Source organism: Nicotiana attenuata, chromosome 12 (assembly GCF_001879085.1).
Source record: "Nicotiana attenuata strain UT chromosome 12, NIATTr2, whole genome shotgun sequence".
Taxonomy (NCBI): domain Eukaryota; kingdom Viridiplantae; phylum Streptophyta; class Magnoliopsida; order Solanales; family Solanaceae; genus Nicotiana; species Nicotiana attenuata.
In genome coordinates this window covers 32,853,809-32,870,430 of record NC_032000.1, presented here as the reverse complement: position 1 = coordinate 32,870,430, position 16,622 = coordinate 32,853,809, and the positions used below count along the sequence as shown (strand labels likewise).

General features: G+C 40.8%; 1 long non-coding RNA gene across 1 annotated transcript; it reads left to right on the top strand.

Moving 5' to 3' along the window:
* LOC109236219 lies at positions 1,606-1,893 on the top strand. Its single transcript, XR_002069475.1, has 2 exons — positions 1,606-1,736; positions 1,822-1,893. It is a non-coding gene; the product is annotated as an uncharacterized LOC109236219 (long non-coding RNA).

The window sequence follows — 16,622 nt, the reverse complement described above, 5'->3', positions numbered from 1 at the left end:
TCTTCCATCGTTTAAGAATAGAACGTCATGTGACAAGGATGTTATAACAAGCTGATTGCTTCAAACATATTAAAATTATAAAACTTTAATATGCTGCCGATGGGTTATTATAGCACGAAAGAAAGAGATCTTTGTTTCATCATTACAGTATGTATGTATGTACTAAAGTGTCATCGGTCATTTGGTAATCAAAATAGTCATCACTAATTATCATTCACTGACTTTTATGTAGATAACAGAATATATGGGAGATTGAAGGTAAAATCCAGTTTTCCAAGAACAGTTCATCAACATACACTTTTGCACGAAGGGGGTTCAAAAAATCTTTTTGTAGCTAGTCGGAATTGAACCCATGACCTTATGTAAATTTTGAACCCCCTAACCACTAAACTACACTTTTGGATTGTGTTAAGGGTGTTCAAAACTTAATATATAGAGGTAAAAAACAGATTTTGCCTTATATATACAGTATAATTTTTCGGCCCCTAAATCCGCCCCTGCTTGTGGACATTGGGTTGTCCCCTTTGTTTTCAATTTCAGCAGTATATATGAATGTCGGTAATAATATGTGAGCGACTTTATGTATCTTGCTTCTCAAGAAGAAGAAGAAGAATAATTTTTCTTGCTACAATTAATTTTCTGGAATATAATTGTAGGATATATATGTATGCCTTCTGTGATAAAAGAGTAACAGTATTTTTCCAAGTAATTGAGGGGAAGTGCACGGTTAGCCACTAATAACACATGTATTTACTTTTAAGTCAGTGTTTAAAATGTTTTTAGTCTTTAGCCACTGCTTTAATAAACTTTAACTGCCCGGACGAAAATACCCTTCCTCATGTCCTTAACTTTTGAACTTAACTTCAGAACTTCAGGACTACATGTCCTTAACTTTTGAACTTGGAACTCTAAGTTCAGGACTTCAGGACTTCAGGACTACATGTCCTTACTTTTGAACTTAACTTCAGGACTACATGTCCTTAACTTTTGAACTTGTAAATGTAAGTTCAGGACCAAGTGTCCTTAACTTTTGAGCTTGTTAGTCTAAGTTCAGGACCTATTGTCCTTAACTTTTGGGCTTCTTAGCCTAAGTTCAGGACCTATTGTCCTTTAACTTTTGAGCTTGTTAGTCTAAGTTCAGGACTTCAGGACCTATTGTCCTTAACTTTTGAACTTGTAACTGTAAGTTCAGGACCTATTGTCCTTAAATTTTTGGCTTCTTAGCCTAAGTTCAGGACCTATTGTCCTTAACTTTTGAGCTTGTTAGTCTAAGTTCAGTATTTCAGGACCTATTGTCCTTAACTTTTGAACTTGTAAGTGTAAGTTCAGGACCTATTGTCCTTAACTTTTGAGCTTGTTAGTCTAAGTTCAGGACCAAGTGTCCTTAACTTTTGAACTTGTAATTCTAAGTTCAGGACCAAGTGTCCTTAACTTTTGAATTTGGAACTTGAAGTTCAGGACCAAGTGTCCTTAACTTTTGAACTTTTAATTCTAAGTTCAGGATCATGTGTCCTTCACTTTTGAACTTGGAACTCGAAGTTCAGGACCAAGTGTCCTTAACTTTTGAGTGTTTGGACATTACCAAGAGTGTAATTCGTATTTATTGGATTGAAGGGACACAATGTCGAGCAGCTTTGGAGATGGATATGCAACGAGATCGGATGAAGAAGGTTTTGGAGGCATCTATGGAGGAAACAAAGAGGATGAAGAAAAGATAATCCATGGAAAAGCCCCTGGTAATGGTTTATGTTCTATATTTATCTTCTTTCTCTTAATATGTCTTCTAATGTCAATTCATCTATTTTTTTATTGATAAAATAGAGTATGATACTAATCAAGGAAGTGAAGTCAAAGAGAAGGAGAAGGCACGTAATCAGCGTCAAGCAGCATGAAGAAAACTGCCATTCCTGTTTAGGTAACACAGTCTTTTCATATTAATTTTAATAGACTAGTGGCTACTATTGCTAAGCATTGAAAATTCTGAATAAAAAATAAATACCACTTTAAAAGTGGCTACCCCACACAATTTTTACACTAATTGAGCTTGAGAGAGGCCCAACAGATTTGGGCTAAGGTGTTTAAGGTCTTCGAGGACCAAAACCGCGCCAAAAGAATTGCACATTTTTTTAGTTTTTCTCTTTTTGCTCAACGATAAAAATTTGCACGAAACTGTCTGACATTATATGTATTTTCCGAAGCCAAACACCCCCACTTTTTTCCTTTTTCTTTTGCTGAACAAAGATACCATTTTATTGAAAGCAGGAAGGAGAAGTTTAAGCAGGATTATTACAAATAAGACCTCGTCTATTTGAGCTAAATCAGTTTGGAAAGTATAAACAAAGCATGTAAAGGTGGAAGATCCCAAATAAGATCTTACGTTATAGATCTTAATATTCTAAAAAGATCCAGGGGATGTGCGACCTTATTCGCCTTCCGGTAACGTGTTGCATGGGCGGGCAATTTATCGCATCCAGTAGAAACCTGCAATCATTCAGCATATGTAAAAATAGTGCAGTTTGTAAGTTTGAGTTAATTTGATCAGTCAGTTTGAATCAGTTTCTACAATGAGGGAAAACAAACTTTTAGTGTAGGCACGCACGAGATCTTTAAATAAAGCAATTGGTTCTCCATGAAGAGCTCAGTTTGTAGTAATTTGTAGTAATGGTACTTGAGAAACCTTCTTTTCATCTGCCATCTGAGTCTCGTATAATTCAACCGGCTCCAGTGTTGGATAATTGATTATGAGAGCCATCAATGTTCAGTTTAAAAGTTAAGGAGAATGTTATTGGATCGAAAGTAACAAAGCATCATGCGGAAGCTAACAAAAAAACATTGGTAATGATAAATCAGACGACGCAAAAAAGTATACTAAAAGAGGCATAAGATTATAGTATGTTTTGGTCAATTGACCAACATATATATGAGAGAAACTAATATAAAAAGAAAAAAAAACTATTGAGAGAAATATTTCCCGTTAAAAAAAAACTCTCTTAAGGACTACATTGTGGATGCTATTTTGTTGTTATTTGAAGGGGATCCTCAATATATGTAAGTTACAACCTTTTCCTCCTAAAAAGGGATCTGTTAAATATGAAAGAGATCTACAATTTCTTATATGAAAGTAAAATAATTGTGATTAATATTCTACTATTCCTTCAAGTAAAAGAATAAAAGGTAAGAAAATTAGGACAAATTTCTAATAAATGGAGGAGTCAGTCCATATGAGTTCAATAGTATGTTTAATGGACTCCTTTTGGTTGTTGTTCGCGAGGCAGAAATATATAGGGAAATTATCAGCTATGTCTATTTTTAAGTAGCTTATTACAAAAATTGGTTAATTCATATTTTATTAATAATATTAGACAAATATTATTAATATTAAACAATTAGCTATTGTAGCCCAAAAAAGGTCAAATTTTTACTTTCTTTTGAGTGGGTGTTATTAGAATAGATTGGGTATATGGGTGATATATGTGTCGCAGAAGAATTTTTTGAACTCGATTTAAATTACGAATTTTGATACCAAATCAATCCAAATCACCTCCAATCTTCCTCAAATTTTGTATATTGACTCATCTATATGCTTTCAATGAATTTCAATCATACCCATTGAAAAATATTCTTTTTTTCTTAGATTTTTGGAATCTTGTATATATATATATATATATATATATATATATATATATATATATATATATATATATATATTTTTTTTTGTGTTTCATCATCTTATTTGCTACTTTATCCATGAATTTTCCTTGCCGTCTTGCATCTAATGTTGTTGATCACGCTTAAAAATATGGAAGGAGGTCTTTGGGTGTGATTCTTGGAGAGAAAGAACCTTATTTATTTGAATTTTCAATTTTTATATGTGCTTGGCTAGTTTTGGTAAGTCTATGATTAATGAGTAGAGGTTTGTAAGTTGGGACTTATTTGGGACATTTATATAAGATTCCCTTTAAAATATATATATTCAGTAGCTTGTTCAATTATCCTATCACTAGTATTATTAGCAGAGTGGAGTCGAAAATGTTATTGTTACTGTTTATCCAAATGTGCCAAGGAATGATAGACACACAAAAATATGTATAAATATACCCTCTTCGTCTCAAATTACTTAATAGAAGAAGTTTTTAATTGTTTTATCCTTGTTCATGTTTTAAGATATAATATCTCTTAATTTAACATTTACTTATAATTGAGGTATTTGTAGTCTTCAAGAACAATTAATATTACGGGTAAAAAAAAAAAAATTAATTTAGTCTTGAACTTTTAAAATGACAAATAATTTGTGATAACTATTTTTAGAATTCACGACAGATAATTTGAGATGGAGCAAATATATATTAATCCAATTGCAATTTGATAATTTATCTAATAGGTAACGATCCTCACATGTAAATGCTTCTGTAAAACAGGGGTGGCTCTAAAGGCTTGGGCAGTGAGGCCGTCGCCTTAGGCCCCAAAATTTGAAGGCCCAAATTTATTTACCTTCTCTTCCTCCTCCTCCTCCTCCTCCTCCTCCTCCTCCTCCTCCTCTTTCTTCTTCTTCTTCTTCTTCATCTTGTTGTTGTTGTTGTTGTTGTTGTTGTTGTTGTTGTTGTTTTTGTGTCTCTTGTTGTTGTTGTTGTTGTTATTTTTGTTGTTGTTGTTGTTGTTGTTGTTGTTCTTATTGTTGTTCTTGTTGTAAATGCTTCTGTAAAACAGGGGGCGGCTCTAAAGGCTTGGGCAGTGGAGCCGTCGCCTTAGGCCCCAAAATTTGAAGGCCGAAATTTATTTAACTTCTCCTCCTCCTCCTCCTCCTCCTTATTCTTCTTCTACTTCATCTTATTATTATTATTACTATTGTTGTTTGTTGTTGTTATTATAAATTTTATTAATAATTAGTATAAAGAAAAGTGTTATAATATTTTTTTTTGTTATTTTGATTGAGGTTATTTTATATCAATAAATTCATGAATTAATGGTATCTTCCTTTACTGATTAATTAGTACATTTGCACAGTCTTCAATTTTAATTTTATCCTTTTATATAGGAATTAAGTTATATATATCGACAACATAATAAATTTCTTTTACGATATTCTCTCAAACTGCATGAACACAAAAGCATTCATCCACCAATTTTTTTAGTCTAATATGACATATTATATTAGGTTATTTATATTTATTCCGGATATTCACCAATAAGTACTATTCCACTTAATGAATGGACTACAATTATCGTTTAAATTGATCATAAGGAGTAAATATTTTTGACACCGTTAATGTTCAAAACTTAAGCTATTACGTTATGCACGTTTATTTCTTTTTTTTTGTTGTGATGATAGCCAAATCAAATTTTGTGGACCTCAACATCTGATAGTCTACCACATTATTTTTGTACTCTTTGTATATAGGTAAACTGAGGGTAACATATACCTCGATTTTCTGGTGGGTCAAACGAAGCAGAGACATGACTGCCTGGGATCAGAATCAAAGGCGAAGGACTTCTCGTACCAGGGACCGAATGGAATGCTAACCACCGTGTCTGGCAAGACTTACACTTCCCGGACCCCGAGCGAGCACCTAAACCTCGAAAAACACTACGAATGGTTGCACACAACTAATAGAAAACCTGATATCCGCACCCAACCAGATATCACAGCGCGAATCTCGCTCGACGTCGGTAGCATATCAGTAATTGACGAGAAAGGAGGATTTTTTTTTACCTTTTTTAGAGTTGTACTAGCCATGAAACTCTCCTAATATATAAAAGGGAAGTTTTTTCATTCAATACACATTGTAAAACGTATATCAAAGCAATATAAATTTTTTCCCTGTTTTCTAGTTATTGAGAATCTCTTATTTTAATCATAGTTCTTCCACACATTTGGCTTCAAATCGGGGGCCCAGTCAAGGGTAAAATCACTGTTAAGCTAAAAGCTGATCCCAGACTCAATGTTACCACTAGTTTGGTTATTGATTTCACCTTTATTTCATTTATCTAACATTCTTGATTACTTGTATTGAATCTATCCGCATATCCTTAAAAATGCGTATAAATTTAATTGTTATCCTTTTTAAGAGTAAACAGTTTGGCGCTCACCGTGGGGCTAAGGATAATAGTGATAGTTTGATACAAATCTCCATAACACACTCTATTATACACTTGTTCTTTAAGGTTTCAATTTCAGGTCAGCCAAAAAAATATCAAAATTCTCAGTCCGCTCACTTGAACGTTGAGGATGGGCCTGACCATCATGGCGAAAACAACAATCTTGTCCCTAGAAATGAGGTGCCCCCTATTCATCCCAATGGGGTCCCATCCGTAGACCCAGTCGATGCCAGCTGACAGGTGGACATCAACGCCAACCTTCGTACGAACCTCGAGAATAGCATTCTCGGAGGAGCCCGACCAACGGCTCGAGGAGCGCCCAAAGGCGAAGGCGACGGGGTTAGTCTACGATTGATCTTCGAAATGTTGCAGGTTCAACAGGCGGCAATGGCGCAGCTGCAAAATTTGAGCCACACCCCCAGCAGGGTGGAGCCCGAACCATCCCGAGGAAACACTCGAAGAAATGATCAGATCACCGAAAGGGCGGGTGAAGCTGAGTCCGGTGTCAGCCCTGAAGTAATAAAAATGCTTGAAGCATTAACGAAACATGTGGAACTAGATGAAAAGAAAATTGAGGAAAACGACAAAAATGTGGAAACATATAATTCCTGGGTCGATTAAATCCCAGATACGTCCCTAATATTGAAAGGCCCGAATTCCAAGAAATTTGTTCAAAAGCCTTTTCTTCCAAGCGCGGCACCGAAGCCAATCCCGAAGAGATTTCGTATGCCTGCTATTACAAAGTACAAAAGAACCATAGATCCAAATGAGCATGTGACCTCCTACACATGCGCCATCAAAGGTAACAACTTGGAAGACGACGAAATCGAGTCAGTGTTATTAAAAAAAAGTTTGGGGAAACTCTGTCAAAAGGAGTAGCCGGCCGCAAAAGAAATATTCACGGTCGACGAAGTGATCCCAATTCCCGTGATCTCGACACAAAGAACACTGAGCCGACCAGGAAGGAAGAAATTAAATAGCAATCATCGATACCAACCCTGGTCGAACCAGAGGATCGAGGAGTAGACGAGGAGGATGATTATGGAGTTCCTAGGTCGTTCATAGCTCCCGATGATTCCGATGCCACCAAGTCGACGGTCGAGGAGCTGTAGCAAATCATATTGATCGAACACTTGCCCGATCAAAAGGTATATCTGGGCACGGGGTTAACTCCCGAGCTCAAGAAGAACTCATTGAATTTCTTATAGCTAACATAGATCTTTTTGCTTGGTCCCATTTTAACATGAGAGGGATCGCGCCGGAGGTGACCACTCATACGCTGAGTTTGAACCTGAAGTTCCATCAGATTAAGCAGAAAAAGAGATTGCAGTCCGAGGTCTAGCACAATTTCATCAAGGACGAGGTAACTAAACTCCTTAAAATAGATCCATTCGGGAAGTTAAGTACCCAGACTGGTTGGCCAACGTCGTGGTAGTACCTAAGAAAGGAAATAAACTAAGAATGTGTTTGGATTATAAAGATCTGAACAAAACACGCCCTAAAGATTCTTTCCTTTTTCCTAACATCGATCGGATAATCGAGACGACCGGGCACGAGATACTCATTTTTTTTATGCCTATTCCGAGTACAACCAAATTCGGGTGGACCCGAGTGACCAAGAGAAAACTTCCTTTGTCACTAAATTCGGAACCTATTGTTATAACGTAATGTCATTCGGATTAAAGAATGCCGGTGCCACCTATCAACACTTAGTAAACCGGATGTTCGAAGAACAAATAGGATAATCAATGGAAGTTTATATTGATGACATGTTAGTCAAGTCCCTGCGAGCATAAGACCATTTTAAACATTTGCAGGAAACCTTCGACATATTGAAAAAATACAATATGAAGCTAAACCCAGAGAAGTGCGCATTTAGGGTCGGATTCAGAAAGTTCCTCGTGTTCATGGTATCTAATTGGGGAATCGAGATCAATCCCGACAAAATCAAAGCCATAGAAGACATCACCTTAGTGGACAATAGTCAAGGGCATTCAAAGGCTGACCGAGCATATAGCTACCCTAAGCAGATTCATATCCAGGGCCTCAGAAAAAAGCCATCAGTTTTTCTCCCTGTTAAAGAAAAAGAATAACTTTTCCTGGACCTTGGAATGCCAATAGGCTTTAGAAGAACTCAAATGGTACCTATCAAGTATAACTTTTCCTGGACCTTGGAATGCCAATAGGCTTTAGAAGAACTCAAACGGTACCTATCAAGTCCCACATTGCTCCACACCCCGAGGGAGGATGAACAACTGTACCTTTACTTGGCGGTTTCCGAGGTGGTGGTAAATGGAGTCCTAGTCTGAGAATAGGAAGGTATGCAATTCCCTATTTACTATTTCAGTAAAACTCTAGGCGAGGCCGAAATAGAGTATCCTCACCTGGAAAAATTGGCGTTCTCTTTGATAAGTGCCTCCAAAAAGTTAAAACAGTACTTTCAATGTCACCCTATATATGTCGTGACCTCTTACCCACTGAGGAACATCATGCAAAAGCCAAGCTCTTAGGCTGATTGGCCAAATGGACCGTCAAAATCAGCGGGTATGATATCGAATATCGGCCCTCAACCACCATAAAACCTCAAATTTTGGCCAACTTCACTTCGGTCGTAGCGCCCGAAGTCAAAAGAGAATTGTTGTTAGCCTCGGGGACTACCTCGGGAATTTGGATCCTTTTTACAGATGGTTCCTCAAATGCAAAGGGGTTGAGGATCGGCATCGTGTTAGAACCTCCCACACGGAACATAGTTAGGCAATATATTAGAACTGTGTATTGATTAACAATGAGGTTGAGTATGAGGCCATGATTGCAGGTCTACAATTGGCTAAAAGCCTTGGTGCCGAGGTGGTCGAAGCTAAGTATGATTCCCCCTCGTGGTAAATCAAGTTAATGGGACGTTCAAAGTAAAGGAGGAATGAATGCAAAGGTATTTAGACAAGTTACAAGTGACGTTGCATCAGTTCAAGGAATGGACCCTACAACATGTACCCTGAGATCAAAAAAGCGAGGTTGATGTTCTGGCTAACTTAGGTTCATCGGTTGATGACGATGAATTCAGTTCAGGGACAGTCGTACAACTCATGATGTCAGTGATAGAGGAGGGTCATGCCGAAGTAAACTCAACAAGTTTGACATGGGATTGGAGGAACAAGTACATAGACTATTTTAATAATTGAAAATTGCCCTCGAACCCCAAAGAATCGAGAGCTCTGCGTGTAAAGGTTTCCAAATTTAGCTTGGCCGATGAAACTTTCTTCAGAAGAACATTCGACGGCCAGCTAGCCATATGCTTGGGGTCAGGAGACACCAAATACGCCTTGAGAGAGTTCACGAAGGCACTTGTGGGAACCATTCGGGGGCGGATCTTTGGTTCAGAAATTAATTAGGGCCCACTATTACTGGACCGAAATGGAGAAAGATGCGAAGGACTTTGTAAGAAGATGCGAAGCCTACCAGAGATACGCACTAATGATCCACCAACCAGGAGAACTACTTCATTTGGTCTTGTCCCCATGGCTATTTATGAAATAGGGAATGGACATCATCGCCCCTGCCATGGGCACCCTATAAGGCTCAATTCATACTATTCATGACTGATTATTTTTCCAAATGGGACGAAGCTCAAGTGTTCAAGAAAGTCCGGGAAAATGAGGTCATTGACTTCATATGGGACCACATAATATGTCGATTTGGCATACCGTTCGAAATCGTTTGCGATAATGGGAAACAGTTCATTAGCAGCAAAGTAAATAAGTTCTTCGAGGATCAAAAGATTAAGAAAATACTCTCAACACCTTATCACCGAAGTGGGAATGGACAGGTGGAGTCAACGAACAAAACCATACTTCAAAACCTAAAGAAGAGATTGATCGATGCCAAAGGGAAATGAAAGGAAATCCCGCCTGAAGTCTTGTGGGCATACCGTATGACCTCGAAGTCTAGTACTGGGGCCACCCTATTTTCACTAGTTTACGGTGCCAAAGCCTTAATACCAGTCAAAATGGGAGAACCGAGCCTCATGTTCCAATATGAAACCTAAGAGTCGAATAGCAAGGCCATGATAACGAGCATGGAATTATTGGATTAAAGGCGTGAGATCGCCCAAGTCCGGTTGGCCGCCCAGAAATAGCGGATAGAAAGATACTATAACCGAAGAGCCAACCTTCGATACTTCAAGATTGGGGACATGGTTTTGAGAAAATTAACGTTACACACCCAGAATCCGAAAGAGGGAAAGCTAGGACCAAATTAGGAAGGACCATATCGAGTTGTCGAAATTACCGGCAAAGGCTCGTACAAACTCGAAGCAGGAAATGGTTTACAACTACCGAACAACTGGAATGTAGCACACTTAAAGCGGTACTACTGCTAAGGTACGATCTCAGTTACTCTTTGATAATATTATGAATCAGACTATAACTTGCAGGGCACAACCAAGGATGGATGTGGCTTTTAGGTCTGAAAGCACGCGTTACACTCTTTTTTCCTTGAATCGATTTTTTCCCAAAGTGGGTTTTTTTGGTATGGCTTTTAATGAGACAACAGTAAAATGTGCTAACTTAGATTCAAAGGCCGATCTCAAACGGAAGTCAACGGGCGTGTATATCGCATCAACAATATTTGAGCTCTCTCAAGCTCGACCTCAAATACTAGGGGCCATCACCCTCAGATTAAGGTTTTTAGCAACGAAAAATTTAACAAGGAATGAAGAAAATCTTGTATGTTAGAAGCTAAGGCTCGATGGTTAGGATTCAATGTAAGGGCCAAAAGTTCGAGTGAATCATGCCCACATAGTCCAATTTAGCCATGATACAAGCTTTTACACGCTTTCGATCATGTACTTTACGCACAGAAATGAAAGAAAGTTCTACCTTGCTATTACACGTTTTTGCCTCTTAAATTTCAGAACCTAAGAGCCCATGGGCTACCCCTATTCTGGGACTATCGAGCTCAAGGGCTACTCCCATAGGGGACTGTCGTCCCACAAAATTTCGGACAATCGGGGCTATGATATCCCAGAGGCACCAAACCTATTTTGTAGTGCCTAAATACAAAAGGCTACGGTCACCCTAAAAATGGCTAGAAGACGTCCGAAGCTCGTAATCAAAAGTAAGGCCTTTATAAAAATTCAAAACCCGCTAAAAAGAAACCCTTGGCAAAAGCATCGTCTAAAATCACTTAAGCAACTTGAAAATAGCCACACCGAGTTTTTAAAGCCTCGAGCAAGCAAAGTTGTAGCGAAGTTAGGCTCCGTTTGACTTTGAAAAATGAAGGCCCTATAACTATATTCGATTCTATGCTAAAGCATTAAAAACATTGCAAGAATAGAAATTATGAAAATATGCTGAAAAAGTGAAGACTCGATATTGCCAGAAAGGGAAAATTTTATATATACATTCCAGAATATACTTTCAATGGCCCAATAAGAACGGCCTCAAATAAACAAAAAATGTACATAAGAAAAAAAAAAGGTACTGAGGCATCTACGCCTAATATTAACTAGGGCCCGACTCTTTTCCAGAGCCGTCAGAGCCTTCGGGTCCCTCTGAACCCTCGAAACCCTTAGAGCCTTCGGCACCTTTGGGCTCATAAAGCTTCTTTGCCTCAGCTTTAGAATTTTTAGCTTCTTCGATCTCAAGCGACAAGTCAAAACCTCGGGCGTGGATTTCCTCGAAGGTCTCTCTTCGAAACAGCCGCTTCATGTACTCAGCCTCTGCCTATCGGCAGACTTCGCTTGCCTCCACATTAGCTTTGTATTGGGCCACCATTTCATCGGCATCAGCGGAGGTAGTATCCAACTTGGACTTCAATGCCTTGTATTCTCTACCGAGGGCATCCCTCTCTGTGGCAGTCGAGCTCAACTGTGCTCGGAGATCTTCATTTAGTTGAGACCACTTGTCAGCTTTCTCCTTCACTACTCGGAGTTTGACCTCTACCGATGCCAGCTTTGCCTCGGTGGTTTCCTTCTGTTAAGCCAACAGGTCCATTTTGGTTTTCCATCCGTCGGCCATGGCTTGGACCTCGTCCATCTCGGCTCGAAGTTTGTCAATTAGGTCGATCTTCTGTTGGACCTACGAGGTTGTGTTGTTAGTCACCACGACTAGGTCCTCGTTTTTAGCTTCAAAAACCTTTACCTTTTCAATCAGGTCGGCATATTCCCGCCTCATGGTCGAAGCTTCATTCTGAGCCCTGTCCAGCTTTGCCTAAAAGTCCTTGATGGCCATGTCTTGTTACTCACTGAGGAGCTTATAGATATTCTTCTTTCGAGCCTGCTCCTTGAACTTGAACTCGAGCTGGTTGATCTTGTAGCGGTACTAGAGGAACTCTCGTGGTGAAGAACTAAGGCCTGCAAAATAACGAAAATAGTTAGAGATATCAAAACCAAAATGGAATTCAAGAGGGAGTATTGATGCTTTACCAGGTTCAGCGCCTGCTGCGTCTCATTGAAGAGACCAGACGTGCCCACAATAAGAATAACCTATCTCTTGCGATCAGGGTCCACACTTAGAGAGGGAAATTGATTAACCAGTTTTGGACTCGAACTCGGCTCGCCAACTTCCAAAGGGGTGTCCTTGTTTGGAATCTCTACGTTGCCCAGCCCCAAAAAGTCTTCCAAAGTAGACATGTCTACGCCATCTAATAAGGAGTGTAGAAGATCGTCCACGCCATGAACTCCTTCACTTGACGTTTCCTTTCCTGCTCGGGCCTCCTCAAGAATGGAATTGGTGTATGAAGGCGTCCCAACAATGTCTATTACACTGGTCGCCCCTTTTGGAATGGAAGCAGCTTCTCGGAACGTCTCGGCCCTAGTCTCCATTTTGGCCTCCCGAGTCGAAGGGAGATAGTCCTATTGACTCTCTTTCTCGGCCACCGCCTGCTCTCCGACAGGGGGTCGATCCATGGGTAACAAAGATATCATCTTCTTCGGGCTCATCCCTGAGCTGGTAAAGCAAATTAGAGTCCGGTACCCGAGACCTGCTATTCTTTTTGGGCTTGCAGGACCAAGTGGCCGACCTCCTTTTTACCTTCACCTCGGACCCCTTGGAGCCCAAATACTTTCTTTTACTCTTCTTCTTTTCCTTCGGGATAGCCTGAGCTGTCCCGTAATGGAGGGATCAACGGATGAGGACGTACCCTCACCTCACCTCCTTTCAGCGGCCTAACGTTAGTGGTCTTAGGCAAACCTGCAATGGCAAGAGAGAGGGTCAGCATTATGTATGTTCAGGGCATAATATTAACTATTCTAAGAAGAGCCTTACCATGTGAACGGGCCTCCCATCAGCCCTTCGAAAGCTTGCGCCACAAGTGCTCAAAATACGATATTCGCTTGCAGATGCCTTTGATCCACTCCTTGAGGCGGGGGACCGCATTGGGAACCCGAACAATAGTTGCACGATCACAAATACTGACAGTGAGAAAGGGACCAAAGAAAACTTGACACGTAAGGAAAGAGTACACTTACAAGATGCGTTCCACTTCTCGAGGAATAGCAGAAACTCGAGAGGGATTAAATTTTCAGTCTTCACTCGAACGAAGCGCCCCTTCCAACCTCGGTCTCATTCCTCGTCAATGCTCGAAAAGGTGCTTTGCTTGCCCGGCGAGTGAGTTTGATTAGTCCCTCTCGGAAAACTCAGGGACTATATAGTCGGAGCAGGTAGTTTAGGGTGAACTGAGGAGACTCTGTGTTATTAGTGAAGTAATGGAGGAGGATCACGATCCTCCAAATAGACAGGTGGATTTGCCCAAGACACACCTCGTATCTCTTACAGAAGTCCAAAACAACTGAGTCTACCGGGCCCAGTGTGAAGGGATAAGTGTAAACACTTAAGTACCCTTCCACCTTAGTGGTGATATTGTCCTCAGGCCAGTGGACAACCACGTCCTTACCTCCCCAATTACAGTCCTCTCGGACAATGGGAATGGTATCTTCGATAACAGAGCATATATATCTCGATGCCCCTTCACCTCGGTCTTGTTTGGATGAGTCCTTCTCAGCTTTAAAGTCGTCTAAGATTAAACAACCCTCGGGAATAAAACTTTTCATTGGGGGCTCTAGGTTGCTTCGGCGGCAACAACTTCGGGAGCAACTACCTCGGTAGCAGCCATCTCGAGAACAACCACTTCGGGGACGGCTGCCTCGGTACCTGTGATTGGGTGAGAAGATAAAGAGATAGCCTGCTGAGGAACTGATTTGAAAGTCTTGGCCATTGCATGTCTGGAAAATATGTGAAGATTTTGAAAGAGTTTATGAAGATTTGAAGTTTGAAAGTGAAGATATGAGGTTCTGGGTTGAAAATCAAAGAACATGTATGAAGGTTTGAACATAGGACGAAGATCTAGGTAAAAACTTAAGAACAATTATAAAGATTTGAAGGTTAAAGGTAAAAAGATGAAGATTTGAAAGAGTTGGAAGTTGCTAGGGAGTTCGAAGATTAGAGCTAAGGTCGAAAAGTGAAAACGGTACAAAAGGTCGAAGCTTTTATAGGAAAAAACGTAACCATTACGCGATGTTTCACATTCAGAGGCGACCAGCCGATGGTTTACACGTGTTCGAAGTCATAGCGACACAACTGATGGGACGTTTTGGCTCCTTCATCGTCTCAGTTGTAAGTTATGAAGGAAGGAACCGGGAAACATTTACCCTTTCCCACACGTGGGTTAAACAAAGCAGAGACATGACTGTATGGGATCAGAATGGAAGCAAGGGATTTCTCGTACCAGGGGCCGAACAGAGTGCTTACCACCGGGTCTGGCAAGACAATGCTCCCCGGATCCAGAGCGACCTTGGAAAACACTACGAACGGTTGCAGATGTCTAACAGAAAGCCGTGATATCCGCACTCAACCGGATATCACAGCGTGAATCTCGCATGATGTTGGTAGCATTGACGAGAAAGGAGGATTTTTTAATCTTTTTTAGAACTGTACTAGGGATGAAACTCTCCTACTATATTAAGGGGAAGTTTTTTCACTCAATACACATTGTAACACGCATATCAAAGCAATATAAACTTGTTTCTCTGCTTTCTAGTTATTGAGAATCTCTTATTTTAATCATAGTTCTTCATATACCTTTGTCTTCGAATCGGGNAAGACTTACTACCCCACAACCCTCGACGTGCAGAGGCAATTTAGTAACTAGACCGGGCGTGGGAAAGTAATTTATTGGAGAAATAGTATAGACGCAAATGAACATATGGTCAAGGAATTTTATTGTAATGTGGCCCACATCGTCAAGGGTTCCAAAGTGACCAAGGTTCGAGACAAAAAGTTGTTGTTCGACGGGCAGTCTCTGAATGATTATTTGGGGTTCAATAAAGAGGACGAGACTCTATATCTGGCAAAGTTGGAGATGGGCGAGGGGGTCCGTCCATGCTTAGCTCATTACCTGGCAATCCCAGGTACCGTTCCTGAGTGGTTGACTACGGGGGTAAAAATACTGAGGAGGACCCTAAGCTTTGAGGCTAGGGGTTGGTTGACTTTTGTTTGCAGTCGGTTGGACCCTACTACCCATGACCAGACCACTCCTCTCCTCCGGGCTGTATTGGTTTCTTCCATCATGGCGGGATACCCCATCAATGTGGGGAATGTGATGACCCGCATTATCTCCTTAGTGGGTGCAGAGCACGACCGGAACTACCCTTACCCCAACACCCTCTCTATGTATTTCCAGGACTTGGAGGTGGAAAAGAAGTCCTATGATGTCAAGGCCAAACCAGTAGTTCCATTTTCATAGTATAGTTTGAAGGGGCCAGACAACCCCAAGGACAAAAACTACAAGGCCTCTGCTTCCTCCCCAACTGGTCAGTCTAAAGAGCCAGTTGTGGTAGAGGCCTCCACTGAGCCTGCCTCCACAGTTGCTGACATGCCTCCTGGACCTTCCACTACTGCTAACTTGCCTCCAGGTCCTTCTAGCTCAGCTGGCTCGGAGATTCCATCTTCCCGGGCCCATCCTATCGTTGCCCACCAGCTGAGCCAGACACTTCAGAGCCTGAACAACTGGATGTATATTGCTTCTTCCAAGTTGTCTACCTAGACCTCTACCATTGAGGCTCAGTCGACACCACAGCTAGCACAGGTCCCACAGTCCATTAAGGATGCATTGAAGAAGATTCTAAAAAACCAGGAAAAGATCCTCAGTACCCAGGCTATCTTGGCTAAGGCTGTGGATTCACATGGCAAGGCTCTAAAGGAGCTTGCCAAGGAGCACAAGAAGCTGCGCAAGACACGGGCCTCCAGGGAGTCCGTGAAGGAGTTGAGGGCGGATGTGGATAGACTGAAGGCAGACCAGCTGCCTTTAGACTTATTATTTGAGGACCCAGCTCCAGCAGCAGTTCCAGTAGCAGCCACAGACCCGGAGCAGATACAGAGGCCTCCAAAGAAGAGAAGGAAGATCCCTAGTGCAGATGATGCCATCATCTAGTTGGCGGACCTACCGGAGGCTTCCTCCAGTCAGCCACAGGATGTACCAGTACCAGAGCCAGTACAGGTCCAGGCCCAAGTCCTAGCAGCTGAGCAGCAGGA